The following is a 23,355-nucleotide window of genomic DNA, read 5'->3' as shown; positions in this document are numbered from 1 at the left end:
TTGAGGTATTAATTACCTCAAACATTCTTCATTTCTTTGTGTTAGGAACATTTCAATTTTACTCTTTCATTTATTTTAAAATATACAATATGTTATCATTGACTGTAGTCACCCTGTTGTACCATCAAGTACTAGGTCTTATTTGTTCTATCTAACTCTACGTTTGCACCCATTATCTATTCTCACTTCTCTTACCCTCCCTGCTACCCTTCCCAGCTTCTGGTAACTGACATTCTAGTCTCTATCTTCATGAGTTCAATTGTGTTTATTTTTAGCTCCCATGTATGAATGAGAACATTAAAATTTGTCTTTCTGTGCCTGGCTTATTTCACTTAACATAATGTCCCCCAATTCCATTGATGTTGTCTCAAATGACAAGATTTCATTCTTTTTTATGGCTGAATAGTATTTCACTGTGTATATATACCACATTTTCTTCATCCATTCATTTGTTGTTGGGCACTTAGGTTGCTTCTGAATCTTGGCTGCAGTAAATGTGAGAGTGCAGATCTCTTTCCAATATACTGATTTCCTTTCTTTTGGGGCTCAGCTCTTCTTGCTGGGCTCACTCAGATGTCTGGGATGGTGCAGCTGGGATGGTGGGGCCTTTCTCCATGGTCTCTCCCCTTCCAGCACGCTAACCCTGGCTTCCTCACACTCCAGTCACAGGATCCTGAGAGTGAGACTGAAACACACGAAGGCTCTTGAGGCCTTGGCTTGGAACAGGTGCCATGCTGCTTTCCAGGGCATTGTATTAGCTAAATGGTTGGGGCAAATAGAGCCCACTCTTTGGTGGAGGAGCTGCAAAATCACATTGCAAAGGATGTGCATAGAAAGAGGGGTGAGAATTGGAGCCATTTTTGCATCTCCCTTGTAGATCATGTACAGTTATGCAAGTCAGAGGGGAGGTGGGAGGAAGCTGTGGCCAGATTCCATTTAGAATACAATTGCATTGGAAGCATTGATAGGACCTGTGAGAAGAAGTGACAAATGCAGCTTTGGGGATCTGAGGTCTAGATTGGTCCTTTCAGTGACGGTTCTTCAGGGGTGGTATCCAGAGTGCCTAAGTGCCTGCTCACTGTCCCTGCTGATGCTCCCTGGTGCTGACTGACCCTGGGCAGCCCCTTCCCACCTGCCAGTGACTGCATAGCCTGTGTTCTGCCTGCTGGGTTAGACGTCCACTCCCCTCTAGTGTCAGGGTATGAGGCCTGTGAAGGACCCAGACCTGCCCTGCATCGTGGTCCTGCTCCTCACCAGCTGTGCACTTGGCCTGCATCCTGGTCCTGCTCATCACCAGCTGTGCACCTGCCCGGCATCCACATCCTGGTCCTGCTCCTCATCAGCTGTGCACCTCCCCTGCATCCCCATCCTGGTCCTGCTTCTCACCAGCTGTGCTCCTGCCCTGCATCCTTGTCCTGGTCCTGCTCCTCACCAGCTGTGCACCTGCCCTGCATCCCCATCCTGGTCCTGCTCTTCATCAGCTGTGCATCCCTTGCAATTCTCACCTTCTCTTTGAGGCTCAACTTCCTTATCTTCAAAGAAGAGGATAGAGGCTCCCCCTGGTCCTGTAAGGACACTAAGGTGCATGCACAGCTCCTCGCATGAGGCTGGGTGCACCGGGTGGAGGGGGGGGGCCTGGTACTGTGATGTGTACCCCAGGCCCCTCCAGTGTCTGTGCATCTTTCACTGTAAGCCAGATTCAGCACGTCCACCCCAGGTGGGCCCTGGATCCCTGACAATTGACTTCTCCCTGAACCCCACTGCTGCTTATGCAGCCCCATTTGAGGCTCAGGCTGGCATCTTCACCTTCATGTCCATGGTTGAAGCTTGACCCCAGCCCCAGGTGCTCAGGCCTGTGCATGGTCCCATCCTTGATGCCCATCTCTCTTGTCCACACCAGGTCAGCCTCACCTTTGAAGTATGTCTAGACTCTGACCATTTCCCCTACCCCTACTGCTGTGCCTCTTTCCAGTCACTGCCATCTCCCACCCCCTCACCAGGCTCTGGGCAGACCACTCCCTGCCATCCCTGATCCCCATGGGAGGTTATGCTTGCCATACCTAAGCCAGAGCAGGCCTCACCTCTGCTGCAGGCTCTACCATGGCCCACATGTGACCTCCGCATGCCTGAGACCTCTCTGCCTTCCTTTCCCTGTGTTCCTCCTGGCTCCTCTGCAAAGCACCCATGCTGCTCTCTCTTTTACCTCCTTCCAATCTCTCCTCTAAGGCTACCTTCTCCATCAAGCCTTTCTTGTCCGCTCTCTTTAAAGCTGCAACTTCATCCCAGCACACGTGACCCTTTCCCTGGCTTCAGTTTTCTCCACAGCACTGTTAGCTCTGGATACAGTCTAAAACTGAGCAATTTTGTCTATCAGCTTCCCTCAGGATATGAGATTCATGAGGAGAAGAATTTACATCTGTATATTTGTTCATCATTATGCCCCCTGCACCCATAACATATGGCCTGGCACATAGCAGATGCTCAACAAGTATCTGCTGAATGAGTGAATGAGTGGATGTATGAGTGGACGAGTGAATGAGTGGATGGGTGGATGGTTGTTTCAGTGGATGGGTGGATGAATGAAGGAATGGGTAGATGGATGGGTGAATGGGTGGATAAAAAATGAATGGATGGCTGGATGGGTGAAAGAATAAACAGATGGATGGATGAATGAGTAGATGGGTAAAGGGGTGGATGGATGGATAAATGGATGAATGGGTAGATGGATAGATGAATGGATGGGTTGGTGAGTAGATAGGTGGGTGTGTTGGTGGATGTGTGTGTAGATGGATGGATGGATGGATGGATGGATGGATGGATGGATGGATGGTTGGATGGATGGATGGATAGATGGGTTAGTAAGTAGACAAGTGGGTGTGTTGATGGATGGGTGGGTAGATAGATGGATGGGTTGGTGGATGGATGATTGGGTGGATGGATGGATGGATGGCTTCCAGGTCTCAATGGACCATTGCCTAACTTACTTCCTGTGTAAACTTGGCCCAGTTGGCCAACCTTTCTGTGTTTCCCCTGTAATATAGGGGCAGTGGAGATGCCTCAGCATCACTACCTGGCAGGCAGACACAAGTTTTGTTTGGCTTAGACTGCTTTCAACAATTTCCGTGACTTGCCAACATTTTGAAACAGGGAGCTTTCACATAACAATCCATCTACTATCTACTTGTGAAAGAAAGGTTGCTCACTGGCTAGGGGGCTGTCTGCCAGTGCGACCTGTGCCCCTTCCCCCACCCTCAGCCTGTTCTACCTCTCTCCAGTCACACCCATCCTGGGCAGGCAACTGAGTTTGAGACTCTGCTCTAAGGTCTGTGCATCAAGGAGGCCACTTCCAGAAAGGGAAAGATCAAACATTTATTGGGCACTTTCTGTGTCGATGAAGCTCACATTTTGTGTTTCTAAATGCCTTTAGTAGGTCCATGAGCTGGTTCTGTGTGGTCAGCCATGGATGCTGGTAACACAGGGGTCACAGGAACAGTGAGGGATGTGGCCTGCAGTGGTGGAATTGTTGTAGTTTAAGACATCTTGTTAATGCTGAGAAGTCTCTCAGCATAGTCACCTGTGATGATGAGAGACGTGGAGATGGCACCAGCCAATTCTGTGGATGGGGATGTTGACTGCAAGGTACACAGCTTCTGAGATCCCACCACTTGCGGGGGCAGAGCTGGGATCAGGGTCTGGATGTGCCTGACTTCCCAGCCACTTCCCTACCCTGTGCCAGCTGCCTCTGGTCAGGCTGCTGCAGACCTCTGGGGTCCCATGCTCCACTACCCAAGAGTCTTCTGTTCTGTCTTCTTCCTCAAGGCCTTGCTACTTGTCTTCCCTGTTGCTGACCTCTTCTTGGTGGGTGTTGGGAGAGAGAAAGGAGGAGAGAAGATGGAGGAGGTGGAGGGGGAAGAAGGAATGAGAAGGAATGATCTCAGCTTGGCTGGAGGTTGACACTTCAACACCTTAGCAGGCCATCCTCAGTTGCACCCTGAAGCCAACCCACTAGCTTACTGGCCTCAGACACATACTGTTGAGGGGGCAGGGACAACCAGGACCCTCCCCTTCTGGGTGAGAATGCTCAGCTGTTGAGCAGATGAGCTGGAACACAGAAAGGCAGTGACTGCCCAGCCACTCAAGTGGAGGGGACCCCATGTCTGCCATGCTCCTCACTGAGCACCCTGTGTGCCCTCACATCTCCCTTCTCCATCTCAACCATGCCACTACCCACAGCATTTCAGATGCCTGTAAATCTCACAGGGGACCCAGTGTGGGTTCAGCCTGTCCACCCCACTCTTTACCATCACCCCCCTTCAAAATCCACCACTGTCTCTCCCCAAGCTGTTGGTAGTCATTTATTAATGCCCCTCCCCACCTTCCTCCTAACCCCTCCACTCCATTCAACAGGCAATAGAACTGGGAAGGGGGAGAGAAAGCAGGAGGGAGGAGGGAGAGAAGAAGGGGAGAAGATGGGGTGGAAGGGGAAAAAGAATATTCACTTTCATTGCTCATCTTTTTTATTGAGGTACTACACACATATAGAAAGGTATACAGATTTTTAAATGTACAACTCAGGGAATTTTTATGTGTGTAGACTTTCATATATGCCTAGGGTCAGAAGGACAATGCAACTATATTGTATATTATATTTTCTTTTTTTTTTAAATTTTTTATTGGATTTTAGGTTTTGGGGTACATGAGCAGAGCATGCAAGACAGTTGCGTAGGTACACACATGGCAGTGTGCTTTGCTTTTCTTCTCCCCTTCACCCACATTTGGCATTTCTCCCCAGGCTATCCCTCCCCACCTCCCCATCCCACTGGCCCTCCCCTTTTCCCCCCAATAGACCCAAGTGTTTAATACTCCCCTTTCTGTGTCCATGTGTTTTCATTTTTCACCACCCGCCTATGAGTGAGAATATGCGGTGTTTCATTTTCTGTTCTTGTGTCAGTTTGCTGAGGATGATGTTCTCCAGATTCATCCATGTCCCTACAAACGACACAAACTCATCATTTCTGATTGCTGCATAATATTCCATGGTGTATATGTGCCACATTTTTCCAATCCAGTCTATTATCAATGGGCATTTTCTATGTCTGTTTTTTTATTGCATTTTAGGTTTTGGGGTACATGTGAAGAACATGCAAAATTGTTGCATAGGTACACATGTGGCAGTGTGATTTGCTGCCTTCCTCCCCTTCACCTATATCTGGCATTTCTCCCCATACTATCTCTCCCCAACTCCCCACCCACTGCTGTCCCTCCCCATTTCCCCCCAACAGACCCCCACCCTGTGTCCATGTGTTCTCATTGTTTAACACCCACCTATGAGTGAGAACATGCAGTATTTGATTTTCTGTTCTTGTGTCAGTTTGCTGAGAATGATGGTTTCCAGGTTCATCCATGTCCCTACAAAGGAGACAAAATCATCGTTTTTGATGGCTGCATAATATTCCATGGCATATATGTGCCACACTTTCCCTGTCCAGTCTATCATCGATGGGCATTTGGGGTGGTTCCAGGTCTTTGCTATTGTAAACAGTGCTGCAACAAACATCCGTGTGCATGTGTCCTTATAGTAGAATGATTTATAATCCTTTAGCTACGTACCCAGTAATGGGATTGCTGGGTCATATGGAATTTCTATTTTTAGGTCCTTGAGGAATCACCACACTGTCTTCCACAATGGTTGAACTAATTTACACTCCCACCAACAGTGTAAAAGTGTTCCTATTTCTTCACATCCTCTCCAGCATGTTGTCTCCAGATTTTTTTTTTTTTTTTTTTGCATATTAAGATTGGTTTTTATTGTCAATCAGGAGTCTCCAAGGAAGAGACTATGGCCTTGGGTTTAGTTTCAGTTCATGGTTAGGCCCGTAAAACCCCTTCCTCATCCCTCTTCTCTGTTACTTGCAGCTTCAGGCTGCTAAAAGCCTAAAACCAAACAGAACAAAGGCGGGTGGGTGGCACAAGCTTGCTGGGAGACAGGAGGGGAATAGGGAACCCACCCCAAGCAGGCTTATTCCTGTTCCTTTATCCTTCGCTTGATTAAAACAATGTATTTTTGAGACAGTCGTACTCTGTCACCCAGGCTGGAGTGCAGTGGCATGAACTGAACTCACTGCAACCTCCGCCTTCCATGTTGAAGCAATTCTCTTGCCTCAGCCTCCCAAGTAGCTGGGATTCCAGGCAGGCACCATCACGCCTGGCTTAAAACAGCATTTTAAGCAGAGATTCCTGCTACTGATCAGCTTGCTTAACTCCAGGCCCACAGGACCTGGACCCTGGAATCGAGCAGCATGTTTGTGAGTGAGCCACTCCTCACATAATCCCTCAGGGAGCTGTCAGATCTGGGTGGGTGCTAATTTCATAACCAGAGGATACAGACTAGATGAATCACATCCTGGAAGAAAATCACTTTATTCTAATTAACTCACAAAGAATAAAACCATAACAGCTAGTTTAAGGAGGCCACACAAACATTTGACCAGCTCCCAATTCTACAGAGTAGGAACACCCCCTTCCATTTCAATTCTGAAGCAAGGAAGCTAGGAATGACGGAGAGGTTTAACTGATGGCTACACTTGATACCTTCACTATTAATTAAACTTTTATATTAAGTTGGTTATGAGAGCTGGTTTTCCATTTCTCCAGTTTGAACTTCTTGATTAGGCCAATCCGTTTGCAAGTCGGCACTGTTTCAGCACCTCACTGAAGCCCTCACAGAGCTTGATGTCACCCTGGTTCTGGGCACACTCCAAGAACTGTTTGATCTCATAGAAGCAAGGCTGCTGCTGCTGTGCAGGCTGGGTTCCCTGAGGCTCCTGGTAAGTGATGTCAGGCCTCGCAGGCTCGGGATCACTTCCTCCACTGAAGCCCCCAGTAATGGCGTGGCCCAGTGTGTGCCCCACAGCAGAGCCCACAGCCACGCCAGCTGCAGTGGTTGCCATCTGGGACAGCAGACCTGGCTGCCGGGGCGCAGCAGCAGGAGAGCCAACTGCAGAGGGGGGTGCCACTGCTGGTGGCTGAGCAGCGGGTGCTGGCCTGGGCGCAGCTCTCATCGGAGGGGCCCGGCTGGCCGGAGGGGCCATGCGGGAGGTGTGGCTTCGGCTTCCACGCGGCATCCTAGCTGCGGGGCTGCTCGGCCTTTAGACGAGCAATGACCAGGGAAGAGCTCGGCCGTCTCCAGATTTTTTAATGATGGTCATTCTAACTGGCGTGAGATGGTATCTCAATGCAGTTTTGATTTGCATTTCTCTAATGACCAGTGATGATGAGCATTTTTTCATATGTTTGTTGGCCTCATGTATGTCTTCTTTTGTAAAGTATCTGTTCATATCCTTTGCCCACTTTTGAATGGGCTTATTTGTTTTTTTCTTGTAAATCTGTTTTAGGTCTTTGTAGATTCTGGATATCAGCCCTTTGTCAGATGGGTAGACTACAAAATTTTTTTCCCATTCTGTTGGTGGCCAATTCACTCTAATGACTGTTTTGCCATGCAGAAGCTGTGGAGTTTGATTAGGTCCCATTTGTCTATTTTGGCTTTTGTTGCCAATGCTTTTGGTGTTTTGGTTATAAAGTCCTTGCCTACACCTATGTCCTGAATGGTTTTGCCTAGATATTCTTCTAGGGTTTTTATGGTGTTATATCTTATGCTTAAGTCTTTAATTCATCTGGAGTTAATTTTAGTGTAAGGTGTCAGGAAGGGGTCCAGTTTCTGCTTTCTGCACATAGCTAGCCAGTTTTCCCACCGTTTATTAAACAGGGAATCCTTTCCCCATTGCTTGTTTTTGTCAGGTTTGTTACAGATAGGATGGTGGTAGATGTGTTGTTGGCTCTGATGCCTCTGTTCTGCTCCATTGGTCTACATCTCTATTTTGGTACCAGTACCATGCTGTTTCGATTACTGTAGCCTTGTATAGTTTGAAGTCCAGTAGTGTGATGCCTCCCGCTTTGTTCTTTTTGCTTAGAATTGACTTGGCCATGTGGGCTATCTTTTGGTTCCATATGAAGTTTAAGGTGGTTTTTTTCCAGTTCTGTGAAGAAGGTCATTGGTAGCTTGATGGGGATAGCATTGAATCTGTGAATTACTTTGGGCAGTATGGCCATTTTCACGATATTGATTCTTCCTAACCATAAACATGGAATGTTTCTCCATCTGTTTGTGTCCTCTCTTATTTCATTGAGCAGTGGTTTGTAGTTCTCCTTGAAGAGGTCCTTTACGTTCCTTGTTAGTTGTATTCCTAGGTATTTTATTCTCTTTGTAGCAATTGTGAATGGCAGTTCGTTCTTGATTTGGCTCTCCTTAAGTCTGTTTTTGGTGTATAGGAATGCTCGTGATTTTTGCCCATTGCTTTTGTATCCTGAGACTTTGCTGAAGTTGCTTATCAGTTTCAGGAGATTTTGGGCTGAGACGATGGGGTCTTGTAGATATACAATCATGTCGTCTGCAAATAGAGACAATATGACTTCCTCCTTTCCTATTTGAATGCCCTTCATTTCTTTTTCTTGCCTGATTGCTCTGGCTAGCACTTCCAATACTATATTGAATAGGAGTGGTGAGAGAGGACATCCTTGTCTAGTGCCAGATTTCAAAGGGAATGCTTCCAGTTTTTGCCCATTCAGTATGATATTGGCTGTTGGTTTGTCATAAATAGCTTTTATTATTTTGAGATACGTTCCATCGATACCGAGTTTATTGAGGGTTTTTAGCATAAAGGGCTGTTGAATTTTGTCAAAAGCCTTCTGTGCATCAATTGAGATAATCATGTGGTTTTTGTCTTTAGTTCTGTTTATGTGGTGAATTACGTTTATAGACTTGTGTATGTTGGACCAGCCTTGCATCCCTGGGATGAATCCTACTTGATCATGGTGGGTGTCTGTTGTTTTTATTCATTGTCTGTCTCCCTGTTAATGGTGGAGCTAGCCCTATGTCTCCACCATGTCCCTGTCACCTTGTGGACCCTGCTTCTGGCTTCCCCCAAGGCCGGCTCATAGGAATTACTGTCTGGACAATGGTAGGAGGGGATGCTTGGGGACAGTGCCGTGGCCTCCTGACCTCAGCTGAGCTGTCCAGGGCAGGGTGCAGGTGGTGGCTGTGGTCTCAGATGAGGCAGCTCTGGGATCATGTATTCCTTCCTTACCCTGAACTAAAAGCATTGTTCTTCCTTTTTTGGACTTCAGAAGTGGATGGGATCACCTAACATTGAAAAGGTCTCAGTTATCCCCAAATCTCTAAATCCAAAGTCATCTAGGTGCTTATTGTCATTACTCAATGCTAGGTAACAGCTTCTTAGGCACATTCCAAAGCATGACTTGTAAGTTGAAAACATGAATAAATTAAGATAAGTATTAAGGGCTGATTCCATGTCATCAAAAGACCCAGAAGAAAGTTAACAGACAAATGGCTGATGGAATGGTCACTGTGTACAACTAATGAGACTCCCGTGTCTGTACTACCACGTATTTCTAGAGAGACCTGTGTCTATATTACTATGTATACCTAGAGAGAGCTGTGTCTATACTACCCTGTCTGTCTAGAGAGACCTGTGTCTATAGTATTCTGTCTATAGTACTGTGTGTGTCTAGAGATACCCATGTCTGTATGATCATGTATTTCTAGGCAGACTTGTGTCTATATGGCCGTATATGTCTAGAGAGACCTGTGTCTATACTACAGTCTGTGTCTAGAGAGACTCATGTCTATACCACCCTGTCAGTCTAGAGAGACCTATGTCTATATGACCATGTGTGTCTAGAGAGACCCATGTCTATACTACCACATGTGTCTAGAGAGACCAGTGTCTACACTATTACCTGCATCTAGAGAGACCAGTGTCTACACTATTACCTGCATCTAGAGAGACCAGTGTCTACACTATTACCTGCATCTAGAGAGACCAGTGTCTACACTATTACCTGCATCTAGAGAGACCAGTGTCTACACTATTACCTGCATCTAGAGAGACCAGTGTCTACACTATTACCTGCATCTAGAGAGACCAGTGTCTATATGACCATATGTGTCTAGAGAGACCAGCGTCTTTACTACTGTGTATTTCTAGAGAGATCTGTGTCTATACTACTGTGCATTTCTACAGAGACCCATGTCTATGCTATGGTGTGTGTCTGTATGTCATGTATGTCTAGAGAGTGAGAACAGAGCATCTGCAGGGAAACTCCTGCAGGTCAGCAAGAGCAACTGAGGGAAACAGGCAGGGCTGTGACCAGAATCACAGAAGAGGAAACCCTGATGCACACAGGCTCAAGCTCACCACCGCCAGTCAGAGAAACACAGGTTAAAATAACGGGCTCACTTTTACCTATTAGCCTGGAAAAACAGGAACAACTGGGTGGCAGCAAGTGTGGTGGGGCTGCAGGCCATAGGGCCAGCAGGCAGGAATGCAGGTGGATGCAGCAGCTAGAGAGAGGGACTGGACAGGGCCTACGCAGTAGATATGTGCATGCACTCAAGGTAGTGGGACCCCCAGTGCACACTGGAGAGACTCCCCCAAGGCCATGGGGATGCACCGGTGGAGGGGCATCACAGAGCAATCTTAGTAATTGTGCTAGGCAGGACAGGAGACACAGCATGAGGTTTAAACAGAATACCATGCATGTAGATTACAGACACACACAGCAGAGCAGCGCTTACTGCGGGGGACACCTACCAAGCATGCCTATGAACACAGGCTGGTCAGCTAAGGGAGCAGGAGGGGGAAGGCGAATGATGATTAATAACCAAAAAGAGAGGAGGGTGGGGCGCATGGCTCATGCTGTAATTCCAATGCTTTCGGAGGTGGAGGTGAGGATGGTTTGAGTTCACGAGTTTGAGACCAGCCCGGGCAACATAGGGAGACCCCATCCCTATAAAAAATAAAAACATTTAGCCAGTGGTGATGGCGTGCAACTATTGTTCTAGCTACTTGGCAGGTTGAGGTGGGAAGATCATTTAAACCTGGGAGCTTGAGGCTGCAGAGAGTGATGATCACAACAGAACAAGACCTTACCTACAAAGAAAAAAGAAATGAAAAGGAAGCTTTCTGGGCCGATGATGCTCATTAGCTATAAACTGAGGAGTGTAGTCGATGTGGCCTCCATACCTGAGGTCCGTTTCCATGCATGAAGCACACGCAGAGTGGTTTCAAAATTTCAGGACTTAAAAAATTAACCTAGTAAACTAATTATAAAATGTATACACAAAAGAAAGATTGTTTAAAAAAGTGAAGTCTGTTTTGAGGAAGCCAAGCAAAGAAGGCCAACTTGCCCTAACAGATGCAAACCACCCTGCAAAGCCACATTCATTAAAAAAGAGGCTGGCCCAGAAACCATACATGGGTCTAAGCACCCTCCTGGGCCAAGCACAGGGCAGCTGCCTCCTTCATGCACGTGGTGAGTGCTGAGCACAGACTCTATCCTGGCCCTGAGCCCAGTGCTGGGCACAAGGTTGAGCCCAACAGACACAAGCCCGCTCATGTACTCACACTCCCAGTGCAGCAGACAGAGGCGCAGAACGAAAGACTTATACCATCATTTTGGAACCTTGATCATGAGCTGTGATGAGAAAGAGGGAGGTAGTCAAGGAAGACTTCCTGGGAGAGGTGGCATTTGCTCAAGGATGAGTGTACAGCAGTGAGGGCGGGTGGCAGGAGTGTTCCAGGATGGAGAGGGGTGTATAGGGTCTTGCCCAGCGACAGGAGGGTGAGATGAATTTGGAGAGGTGAGGCAGGACCCACCGTCTTGGGAGGGGCCTGGAGATCCTAAGGGCTTGCTCTCTACATGCCCGTTTTACCCCACCAGCATTCTGTGGGGCTGTCTTTCCTTCCCACAGCTGCCTCCCAAGTCATAATAAACTCATAGGGTTTTACAGCCAAAGGGCCCATACTCCAGAGAAGGCAACTAAGGCCCAGAGAGATGAGACAGCTTGTAGAGGAGCGGGGAAGAGGCTCGTAGCAGACAGTGCACTGGCTCCCAGGCTCCCGGCCTCCTTGGCCCTGGTGCCCCAGCAGGTGGGAACCCAGCCCAATCCCCTCTCAGGAGCCCAGGGCCTTGACTTTAAGCAAAGCTACTGGGGTTTAAATACTATCATTGATTATTGTAAGTGGGCTTATGAGCCTTATCGGCTTAGAATTGTATCTGCAGGAGAGCTGTTCATCTTAAATAAATATGTTTTTAATAATCTCTGAGTATTTATGGAGCATAAAGCTGTCAGAGAAAATGGAGACGACGAGTCCCGAAGTCACTTACTGTCCGGATCTCAGAGCCGATTCATTATGCAAACCGGCTCCCAGCAGGATAGCTTCGCTGCCAACAGCAAACAGAAGACCTGGGTGATTATCATCTCAGAAGATTTTTTAATAAGCTGGTGTTGGTTATTTAACCTACAATAACCACTTAATAAACATAGTAAATTACTTGCAGGTTGGGAAATATCCTCTGCTCCTCCTGGCACCTCCCAGAACCACCTGTGCCTTGGAACGTTGACAGGAAGTCCCAGGAGAATGGTCCTCCCTCAACCCCACTCTGCCCAAGCCACCACTGCAATGGTCCAGGAAGCGGCCTGCACTCTGGGCCTGCCACCTAGGCCTCTGCTTTGGGGGGCACAGGGTCAGGGTGGGGTTTGGGTGGAGCAGAGGCAGGCTGGGGCCCCTCTCCCATGAAACTGGAGGTTTTGTGCCTCCAGCTGGGATGGGTGCCCCTTTCCCAGTGCCCACAGGGAAGCTGGGGCCAGCCAGGAGATGGGGCTGGTTCTTCAGGGCCCAGGCTGGCCTGGCAGGCTCCTCCCCACTCCCTGGGCCAGGCCGCAGTGTCCAGCCTCTTCTCTGAGTCCCTCTTGGCCTCCCTTCTCCATGGAGAGTTGTCCATGAAGTGCACTCACCTATTGTCCACGGTCAGCCACAGCACAGAAACTCTCACCAGCACCAAAGGACCCTCTTGTCACTGAATGTATGCAGCAGCTGTTGCCCCGCTACTCCTGCTACCACCTGCCATCTCCTCTCACAGTCACTCAGCATTTACTGTGCCTGGTGCCATTCTGAGCTCTTCACATAGATTCACTAATTTTATCCTTCTCCCCAGGCTGGGGGAGGAATTATTATTATTTCCTTTTACAGATAAAGAAACTGAGGCCCAGTCACTTGTCCAAGTGGTGAGTGTTTGTAAGTGGTACAGCTAGAGGACAAACCCCAGCCATTAATCATGCTCCAATATCTCCAGTACTGCAACCCCTGGACCATAATGTCCTAGTTATCTATGAACCATCCCAGTGTTTAAGGTTCATGTCTCTGCTCAGGCTGCTGTAACGGAATACAGCCATGTGTCACTTAACAACGGGGATACGTTCTGAGAAATCTATCATTAGGCGATTTCATCATTGTGTGCCCATCATAGAGTGCCTGTCCTTAAACAACCTAGATGGCAGAGCCTGCCACACACCTAGGCTTTGTGGGATAGCCTGTTGCTCCTAGGTTACAAACTTGTACAGTGCGCGATGGTACTGAGTACTGCGGGCAATTGTAACCCAATGATAAGTGCTTGTGTCTCTAAACATAGCTAGACGTGGAAAAGGGAGAGTAAAAATAAGCTGTAAAAGGTAAAAGGTACTATACCCGTATATGGCATTGACCATGAAAGGAGCTTGTGGGGCTGGAAGTTGCTCTGGGTGAGTGAGTGAGTGAGCAGTGAGTGAATGTGCAGGTCAAGGGCATGACTCTGCACTACCGTAGACTCTATAAACACTGGACACTTAGGCTACACTACGTTTATTGAGAGTATGTTTTTCTCTCTTCAATAATAAATTAACTTTGCTTACTGAATAACCACCATCATATATGTGGTCTATCATGGACTGCAATGTCATTGTGTGGTGCATGACTGTACCACAAACCGGAGGGGCTTAAACAATTGAAATTAATTTTCTCACACTTATGGAGGCTGGAAGTCCAAGATCAAGGGCTGTCGGTTCAGCTTCAGATGAGGGTCAGGTGAGGGCTTCCTGACTCACAGACAGCCCCCTTCTTGCGTCTTCACATGCTGTACTCACAGTGTGGCAGAAGTGTGATCAAGCTCTGGTCTCTCCTCTTCCTGTAAGGACAATAATTCCACCATAGAGGCCCCACTCTAAGGCCTCATCTAAGCCTAAGTACCTTCCAAAGACCATGCCTCCAAATCCACTGGAGGTTAGGGCTTCAACAGATGAATTGGGGGTGGGTGAGTGTGTGTTTCTGTGTGTGTGTCTGTGTTTGTGTGTGTCTGTGTATGTCTGCATCTGTGTGTGTGTCTGTGTGAATCTGAGTGTGTGTGTGTGTGTCTGCCTGTATCTGTATGTGTGTATCTGGATATGTGTTTGTGTGCGTTTTGTGTCTGTGTGTCTGTGTGTCTGAGCATCTATTTGAGTGTCTGTGTCTGTGTGTGTGTCTGAGTCTGTTAGTCTGAGTGTGTGTGTCTATGTGTGTCTGAGTGTGCCTATGTGTGAGTAAATGTGAGTGTGTCAGTGTGTGAGCATGAATGTATGTCTGTGAGTGAGTGTATGAGTCTGTATGAATGTGTGTATCTGAGTGTGTCTGTCAGTGTATCTGTGTGTGTGTGTGAACCTAAATGTGTCTGAATGTGTGTGTCTGAGTGTAAATGTGTGTGTGTGTGAATGTGTGTGTGTGACTGTGTGTGTCGAGTGTGTCTGTGAGTCTGTGTTTGTGTGTCTGTGAGTGTGTGAATCTGTGTGTGTGAATGTGAGTGTGTGTATCTGTGTGTCAGCATGAATGTGTGTCTGAGTGTGTGAGCGAATGTGTGTGTGAGTGAATGTGAGTGTGTGTCTGAGTCTGCAAGCATGAATGTGTGTCTGAGTGTGTAACTGTGTGTGTCAGCATGAATGTGTGTCTGAGTGTGTGTGAGTCTGTGTGTGAATATGAGTGTGTGTGTCTGCCTCCTGCTTCCCGGGCTCGCTCTCGCTCATTCCCTCTACTCCATTCCTCTCTGCTATTGACTCTTCTTCAACTCACCCCCAGGTTTTACATTTTTCTCTCATTTAAAAATCTAGAAGAATATAGCACACATTCAAAAGTGTGCAAAATGTGTATGAACAGTTTCAAGCATAGTAAAATGAACTTCAAATGCATGGGAGAACGTTTCAGGCTCTGGCAACCTCCTGTTTGCCTTCCCGGTCCACACCTCCCACCAGCCCAACCCTGAGCCACTACTATGGAGTCCCTTAATCACTCTCACCCAGGAATGCAGCCTGTATTAGAAGCAGATTGCTTAGGCTTTCTGGGTTTTTAACTTGATGTGAATGGAATCAAACTTGTGTATCTTCTGTGGCTTAAATCAAGTGACGCTGTTTCTGAGATCATTCTTGTTGATATGTGTGCCTAGAGATCAACCTCTTTGGTACCGCATGGATTCCATTGTTTGAATATACCACTCCCTATTCCTCCATTCCATTGTGGGCAGACATGGGAATTGCTCCAGGGTTCTTTTCTGTTGAAGAACAATGCTGCTGTGAGCATCTCAGATGTATTTCCAGGGGTGCACACCTTCCTGGGGTTGGTCACAGCATGGGAATGGCCACCATAGTTCAGGGTAGGCCCCTCCTGTGGCCCTTCCACCCGCAGGCAGGCCAGGACCTGCCCCACACCCTTTTCCATTTCCTCCATGTCCCACTCCCCAACTTCCATTCCCTCCCCATTTCCCACAAGGGTGGAATCAGACTCATGTTGCTGTATCCACCGTGCTTGACCAGAGCAGCCTGGTGCAGAGGCTGTGATGTTCCACAGTAGGAGGGGAGTGCCCTGTGCCCTCCTCAGTCACCCTTGCTGCCTGGGCAAGGCATCTCTCCAGGCTGTCTCTGCCCTTCCTTCACAGCAGAAGCAGGCAAACTCTGTTTTTCTGTCTCAACCAAACCATCGTCCAAAACACAGCCCCTGGTTGAAGAGGTCCTGATGCTCCCGGGGCAGCCCTCTTTGGGGCAGAGAGCTGCATGAGCTCTTGCTCCCCTGTCCTCAATTTCTGATTATCTTCTGCAGGAAGCCAGTCAGAAAATGGTGGGGAATCGGTTCTTTGTTGCCGGTTTTCCAGGTGGTTTGTAAACATTCCCAAGGAAATGCTTCTCGGTAATGAACAAGGCCTCTGTGCAAGCTGAAATTGTATGGGCAATTAACCCCACTGGCCTGGCGCCCAGGAGGAACACCCCTGGCTGCTGCTTGCTGCACAAGTACCTCCATGGGAGGGAGTCCAGGGTCCCTGATGTGAGCCCCTCCTCTGCTGCTTCTCACCTGCGGGGTGTCAGGCAGGGCAGTGGGGAGGGGCAGGCTGGGGGCAGTCGGCTGCATGGGGGTGCTCTTCCCTCTACTGCTGACAACTCATCCAGCCTCTCATGGCTTGGGATTCCTGATGGTTTCTGAGGTTGTGGAGACCTGATGGCCTCATTTGGTGTCCTCACCACTAGGCAGCCCCCTAATGGAGGCATCTGTGGACATGGGTGGGCAGCGGCAGGCAACTCAAGTTGATGTGTGTCAGTGACACCCTCTGTAGTCACCGAGATGACAGTCACAGCCATTTTCAGCATAGCGCTCAGACACATCTATGCCTGGCAGGAATCACAGGGACTATTTCCTCCCTCGAGGCTCTTTTTCATTAGGGAGGAAAATCCTTGCCAGACCCCTCCCACCCCCAGGACGGCCTGCACCACTATCAGCTGCTGGAGGGTGTGAGGCTGTGAGGCTGGCATCTTTAAGCCTTGGTGATGAAAGACTCCTTCAGGAAAGAAGAGAGTAGGGAGACTGAGGGAAGGTAGAGTTGGGCATTAAGAGGTGGAACAGGAATTTACCAGTATGAGAAAGGGAAGACAAAACGAGCTGAGGAAACAGCAGGTGAAAGAACCCGATGTATTCTGGTAATAGCAAAGGATTAGAGGATCAGGGTCTGGTGGCAAGAGTGGGGACCAGGTTAGGGGAGTGGCTGGGATCAGCCTGGGGTTCTCAAAAGTCTTGGATTCCCCACTGTGGACCACAGAGAATAATTTGGTTTCTCCTCTCGCCATAGGACTCCTCAGTTTACTCTCTTGCACTTTCCCTGAGCCTCCAGAAGTACTGTTGGGCCATTTCTCCATGGTCCCCAGGCCCTCTTTAAACATCACTGCCATCTAACAGCATGCCCCTGCCCTCTGTCACTGAGATCACTGAAGGTTGGAGACGGGGGAGCAGAAAGGAAGGGCTAAAGGACAGATTCTGGGTGGCTGGCAGCTGGGATCTAACTTGCTCATGACCTTGGAGACATCACCTCCTTTGCTGATCCCTTGTTCACCTGTCCATAAGTGGATGGAAACAGGACTGAGGTCTCCTAAGGTCCTGTGTGGACTTGGGGGGCTAAATCCCTGCAGGGCTTGTCATGTGGAAGGCACTTAGATCCATGTGTTCAACATCCAAGCCATGGTTCCTGAGCAGTTGGGTGCTGGGCATGGGGCACACAGCTGAGACTCAATGCACAAAGTCCTTGCCCTCTTGGAGCTGACAATTATGTGAACAATGAGGCCATTCCAGAGACAGCTTTGGGAAAAGTTAACAGGTCAGTGTGTTGGCAGCTGGGGTGTGGGCTGGGTGATCTGAAAGAGATTCTTTGAGGAGGTGACAAAGGGCTGAGACCTGAGTGACAAGGAGGAGCCAGCAGGACAAAGCACCCCAGGAAGAGGGACTAGGGAACAAAGGCTTTGAGGCATGAGCATGCAGGCACGTTCTGGGAACATGGAGAAAGCAGGTGTGGCTGAAGAGAGTGGGGACAGGGCAGCTGTCATCCCTGTGGCTGTGATTATTGTTAGGTGAAGCTCTGCATTGGCCTTGGCAGTTTCTCTGTGAGCAAGCCCTGTCCAGGGTGCTGAGAGGCCAGCGCAGGGCTGTGGCCCATAGCCCAGCCACTGGACCAGCCAGCTTTGCTCGACTGGCTTCACCACTACAGCTGGGAAGCCTTAGACAGACAAGTCCCAAAGCTTCTCTGTGAGCCGCTTTTTCCTATGCAGTGTAGGAGTGATAGCTAGTGCCTACCTGCTGTGGCTGTCACATAAGAAAGCCAGGCACATAGATGGCCCATAACGCACACAGCAGTTACTTGTAACTGCCCTGCTCCACCCTCCTAGCTGTGCAACTTGAACAAGTCTCTCACCCTCTCTGAGCCTCCTGGGCCTGGTTCTGGGAGGATAAAATGAGGGAATGTACCAAAGCAGTTCCCTTAACCCAGAGCTGGAAATGCTGGCTCCCTGGGCTCCGGGGCCTTTGCCACCTTAGTATGGTGGGGAATGGGAGCCCTGGCTTTGTGGAGGGTCTCCCTCCTTGCAGAGTTAGCACATCCATGTCCATTGGATCAGTGCCCCCTCCTTGTGGCCCATGGGCTGGACTTCAGGGCACAGGAGCTCTCATGGGACTTGACCACACCCCTCACACGAGCCTCCAGGAGGAGCAGGCGAAAGAAGTTATAAAAACTCCGGCAAGTAAAGTGTGAGACCTGCTCTCTTCCATCAAGAGTGGGAGCAAGAGCCTCTTTGCCATTGGATTCAATTTGTTCCCATCTGGGCCCTGCTGTCTCCATCAATTCGGCTAATAAAAGAGGTGGATGGCTATGACCTGGGCTGCCGTGGAGGCCTCTTCTGAGCTAATTAACTGGCCTGAGCAATCCCTTTTAATACTTTTGTACTTAATGCCCTAAAAGGGAAGAATGAACTGGAGATAGGGGAGGGGGCGGGAGGCTGCAGCTGGTTGGGGGAGGGAAGAGGGGAACTGGTCCTCCTGATGCCACCTGGGGAAGTGGGGGAGGTGGAGCACCCACCCCAGAAACTTAGCTTACAGACCCTGAGTCGCAAGCCTCACTGCCAGAAACTCAGTTTTCTCACGTATGAAGTGAGGGCATGCTTGCAACAAGGGCAGATTGTTGTGAACGCATGCCCCCGCTCTGTGAGATAAACTCAGAGAAATACTTCCTGTGCATATGCTGCCATGTGCATACAGCACCTCTGGGCAGGTCCATGGGAGGCTGGGGGCTCAGTGGTCTCTGTGGGAGGAACAACCTGGAGGGCAGAGGCACAGGGAGACATCAGGTTCAGCATTTGCTAGCCCTGGGGCCCTGGGCAAGCACCTTTACCTCCCTTCCCTCAACATTTTCATCTGTAAAATGGGGCTAAGAGCAGTGCCTCACTCAGGGCTGTCCTGAGGACTGCATGAAATAGCATGGTAAAGCACTTAGCTGCTTCCTTAGTAAATACTACCCATAAGCCACAGTGATAATAGTTATTGTTGTGGTTTAAATTCTTACCTAGTGTGTATATTAGCTATTAGATGGCATCCATTTATTTAAAAAAGACACAGAGAAAATCCCATTGCCCTGGGAGTCACAGGATTCTTCTGTGCATGCCCAGTGCCAAGCCCAGGGCTGGCTGTTCCTTGACATGAGCTCTGGATATTTCCCAAGCCCATGACACCTGGCATGCAGCAGAGAAGGTGCTGCCCTGGTGACTTTGCCAGTGTCTCTGGACCTCTCTGTACCTGTGTCCCCACCTGCAAAATGGACTTGTTTCTGTTCACAGCACTGCTCTTCCCAAGACCAGTAGCCCTTACCCTCTTTGCGGATGGACTTTCTCTCCAGCTGCAGGGGGTAGTCAGCACACAACCTCCACCTGTCAATGCCTCAGCATCTGCCTCAGCTGCAGAAGCCACCTCAATGGAGGCTTTGACCTCCCCAGAGTGGTCACACTCAGCAACTGAGCAAGAAGGGGCACATAGACTTTCCATCCTGACAAGAATCTGGCACAATATTCACGTCAACACTGGCTGCAGGGTTGGCCGAGGCTTTGCTGGGCCTGCACTCTCTCTTGCATCACTTCTTTTCTAGTGGGACTCCTGCAGTAAACATGTAGAACACACCTGGGGAAAACCTTGGGGTTTCAGTGCCGCCTCTAACACAGGTGTGTCTCTTTAGCTCGCAGTCCTCCCTGACCTCCACAGTTATGTGTCCTTAACCCCTCTTGAGCATCCTATAGGCATCTGAAGCTCAACGTGGACCCCACTGAGCTCCTGACAATGCACCAGTCCCTCCCCAAGCCTGCTCCTCTCACAGCCTGCCCACATAGGGGAAGAGCTGCTGCCTCACTTCTTGGCCTGGGCTAGAATCTTAGGGTCATCTTTGGTTTGCTCTTTCTGGCACACCATGCATCCAGTGCATCAAAAATCCCTATGGCTCCTTCTCCCAAGTACCTGGCACCCTGGTCCAGGCCACCATAGTCTCCTCAATGGCCATATATGTCATTGCTGGCCATTCAGCCTCTCTTCACTGGGCTTCTGCTCCATCCTAGCCCCGTCTGTCTGCTCTCCAGTCAGCAGCCAAAGTGCCTGTCATAAAATCTAAGCCAGATCATGTCACGCCTCTACTCACAACCTTCCAGTGGGTTTTAATCTTATTCAAAATGGAGCCCCACCCTGGCCTGAGAGACCCTATGTAACTTGTCCTGTGGGCCTCACAACTTCACTATGCTTCACCCTCTGCTCCACTGCTAGCTCTCTGCCAGCCACATAGCCAGCCACCCTTTGCTTATCTCATGCTGCTCAGCCTCAGGGCTTGGAACCTGCTCTTCCCTCTGCCTGGAATTGTCTGCAGATGTTGTCACACCCTTTGCAAAGACATCTACTCCAATACCACCTCTATCCCTCCTCCACTCACTGTCCAGCTACTCCAGTCAATTCTCCTACAGAGCAATAACATTCTCATATCTCAATCTACACCTACATCTATACCTATACCTGTTTATACCTATATCCATACCTACACTTTCACCTATGCCTATACTTATGCCTACCTCCACCTACATCTACACTTACACCTTCACCTTCCCCTATATCTACATCTACACCTACATTTACACTTAAAGCTATAACTACACCTACATCCACAACTGCACCTTCCCCTGTGTCTATACCTATACCTATGTCTACACCTACATCTACACTATACCTACTTTCATCTACATCTATACCTATATACACCTATACCTATATCGACAGCTTCACCTACACCTGCGTCTACACCTATACCTATGTCTACATTTATGCCTACACCTATATCTATACCTTCCTCTATGTCTATGTCTACGTCTACACCCACACCTTCACCTACATCTGCATCTACACCTATACCTGTGTCTACACTTATGCCTACACCTATATCTATACCTACCTCTATGTCTATGTCTACGTCTACACCCACACCTTCACCTACATCTGCATCTATACCTATACCTATGTCTACACTTATGCCTACACCTATATCTATACCTACCTCTATGTCTATGTCTACGTCTACACCCACACCTTCACCTACATCTGCATCTATACCTATGTCTACACTTATGCCTACACCTATATCTATACCTACCTCTATGTCTATGTCTACGTCTACACCCACACCTTCACCTACATCTACACCTATACCTGTGTCTACACTTATGCCTACACCTATATCTATACCTACCTCTATGTCTATGTCTACGTCTACACCCACACCTTCACCTACATCTGCATCTATACCTATGTCTACACTTATGCCTACACCTATATCTATACCTACCTCTATGTCTATGTCTACGTCTACACCCACACCTTCACCTACACCTGCATCTACACCTATACCTGTGTCTACACTTATGCCTACACCTATATCTATACCTACCTCTATGTCTATGTCTACGTCTACACCCACACCTTCACCTACACCTGCATCTACACCTATACCTATGTCTACACTTAGGCCTACACCTATATCTATACCTACCTCTATGTCTATGTCTACGTCTACACCCACACCTTCACCTACATCTACACCTATACCTATGTCTACACTTATGCCTACACCTATATCTATACCTACCTCTATGTCTATGTCTACGTCTACACCCACACCTTCACCTACATCTACATCTACACCTTCACCTATGTATACTCCTATACCTACATCTACATCTGTATTTTTATCTATATGGAGAGTCTGTCTCCCCTAGTAGAATAGAAACTCCATGAACTTTATCAGTTTTGTTCTCTGATACATCATCAAGTGTACTTGAAATGTGGTTTGTCCAAATTGAGATGTGCTGTAAGTATAAAGTGCCCGATTTTGAAAACTTAGGACAAAAAATGTAGAATAGCTCATTAGTAATTTTGTATTATTATATATTGAAATTAATCTCACCTGTTGAATTTTACTTTGGTTAGATATGGCTACTATAAAGCTATATTTCCATTGAATGGAACTGTTTCTTAGGGCAAACTGTAACACGGTTTTTAAAAGAAACATCTTGTGTTTCCCTTTCCGGAGGGTCTGACTCCCTCTCTCTAAGGAGCCAATGACCCAACTTGGGCCCAGAGCTGTGGGCAGTAGTCGAGGAGCTGTCCACTCCACGGTGCTGAAAATAGGACCCAAGGGCCCAATCCTGCAGCCCAGCACGGGGACTTCAGGGCAAGTCAGAGCCTCAACTTCGGACTTGTTGAGTGGTCCCAGAGGCTTCAAGAATGCCCTTGCCCTGCAAACAAGTCAGTTCCAAGCCCTGGTCCCATGCCCTATGGCAGGGACACGGACAGAAGAGGGGAGACATCCCATCCTGAAGATGTTTCACTCTCCCTGGGGAAGACAAGGCTTTTGCAAACTAAACCTTGGGAAGACAGCCTGTAATTAGAGCAGTAAATTGTGAGGCCCGATGGCAGGAGTAGGAAAGGGTGGAGAGCAGGAAGCTCATGGCAGGCTGGCAGGGCCAGCACATTGGAGTTTTGGGAGGACCAGGCAGGCTTGAACACAGTGGGATTCAGATGGTTGTCCCTCCACCATGCAGCTCATTTCTGTTAGACAACCACATGCTGCTAAGAGCTGGGGGATGGTGGGGATGAGACATGGGGCTCTGCCCTCAGGGCTGTCACAGGGGACTTCCTGACCCCATTTCAGGGTAAGAGTTGCCTTCCTTCTTGCCTGAGCATTCTGGGGCTGTAAGGGGAGCACCAGGCCCCGGGAATAGGCTCTGGGCCCAAACCCTGGCTCTGTATTTTCCCAAATCTGTGGCTGCGGTAAATCACCCCAGTGCTCAGAGGCTGCCTCCCATCCTGGACTGTGGGTCACCTTCAGACCCTGCTTTGCCAGGGATGAGTGAGATAAAAGGTGATGTGTGACTGGGCTTGGTGGCTTATGCCTGTAATCTCAGCACTTTGGGAGGCTGAGGTGGGTGGATCACTTGAGGTCAGGAGTTTGATATCAGCCTGGCCAACATGGCAAAACCTCATCTCTACTAAAGATACAAAAATTAGCCTGGTGTGGTGGCACATGCTATAGTACCAGCTACCCAGG

At 48.6% G+C, this 23,355-nt stretch overlaps 1 protein-coding gene and 1 pseudogene across 4 annotated transcripts in view; one reads left to right on the top strand and one right to left on the bottom strand.

Annotated features, from left to right (window-relative positions):
* Nucleotides 1-23,355, top strand: part of PRR23E (PRR23 family member E) — an 88,577-nt gene that overhangs the window by 23,877 nt on the left and 41,345 nt on the right. The gene's annotated exons all lie outside the window — the stretch shown is intronic.
* LOC118147701 (coiled-coil-helix-coiled-coil-helix domain-containing protein 2 pseudogene) lies at nucleotides 6,402-7,169 on the bottom strand (annotated as a pseudogene). The gene has a single exon (XR_013527574.1). The product of XR_013527574.1 is annotated as a coiled-coil-helix-coiled-coil-helix domain-containing protein 2 pseudogene (transcript).

Source organism: Callithrix jacchus, chromosome 15 (assembly GCF_049354715.1).
Source record: "Callithrix jacchus isolate 240 chromosome 15, calJac240_pri, whole genome shotgun sequence".
NCBI classification, from domain to species: Eukaryota; Metazoa; Chordata; class Mammalia; order Primates; family Cebidae; genus Callithrix; species Callithrix jacchus.
This window is presented reverse-complemented; position numbering and strand designations above follow the sequence as displayed.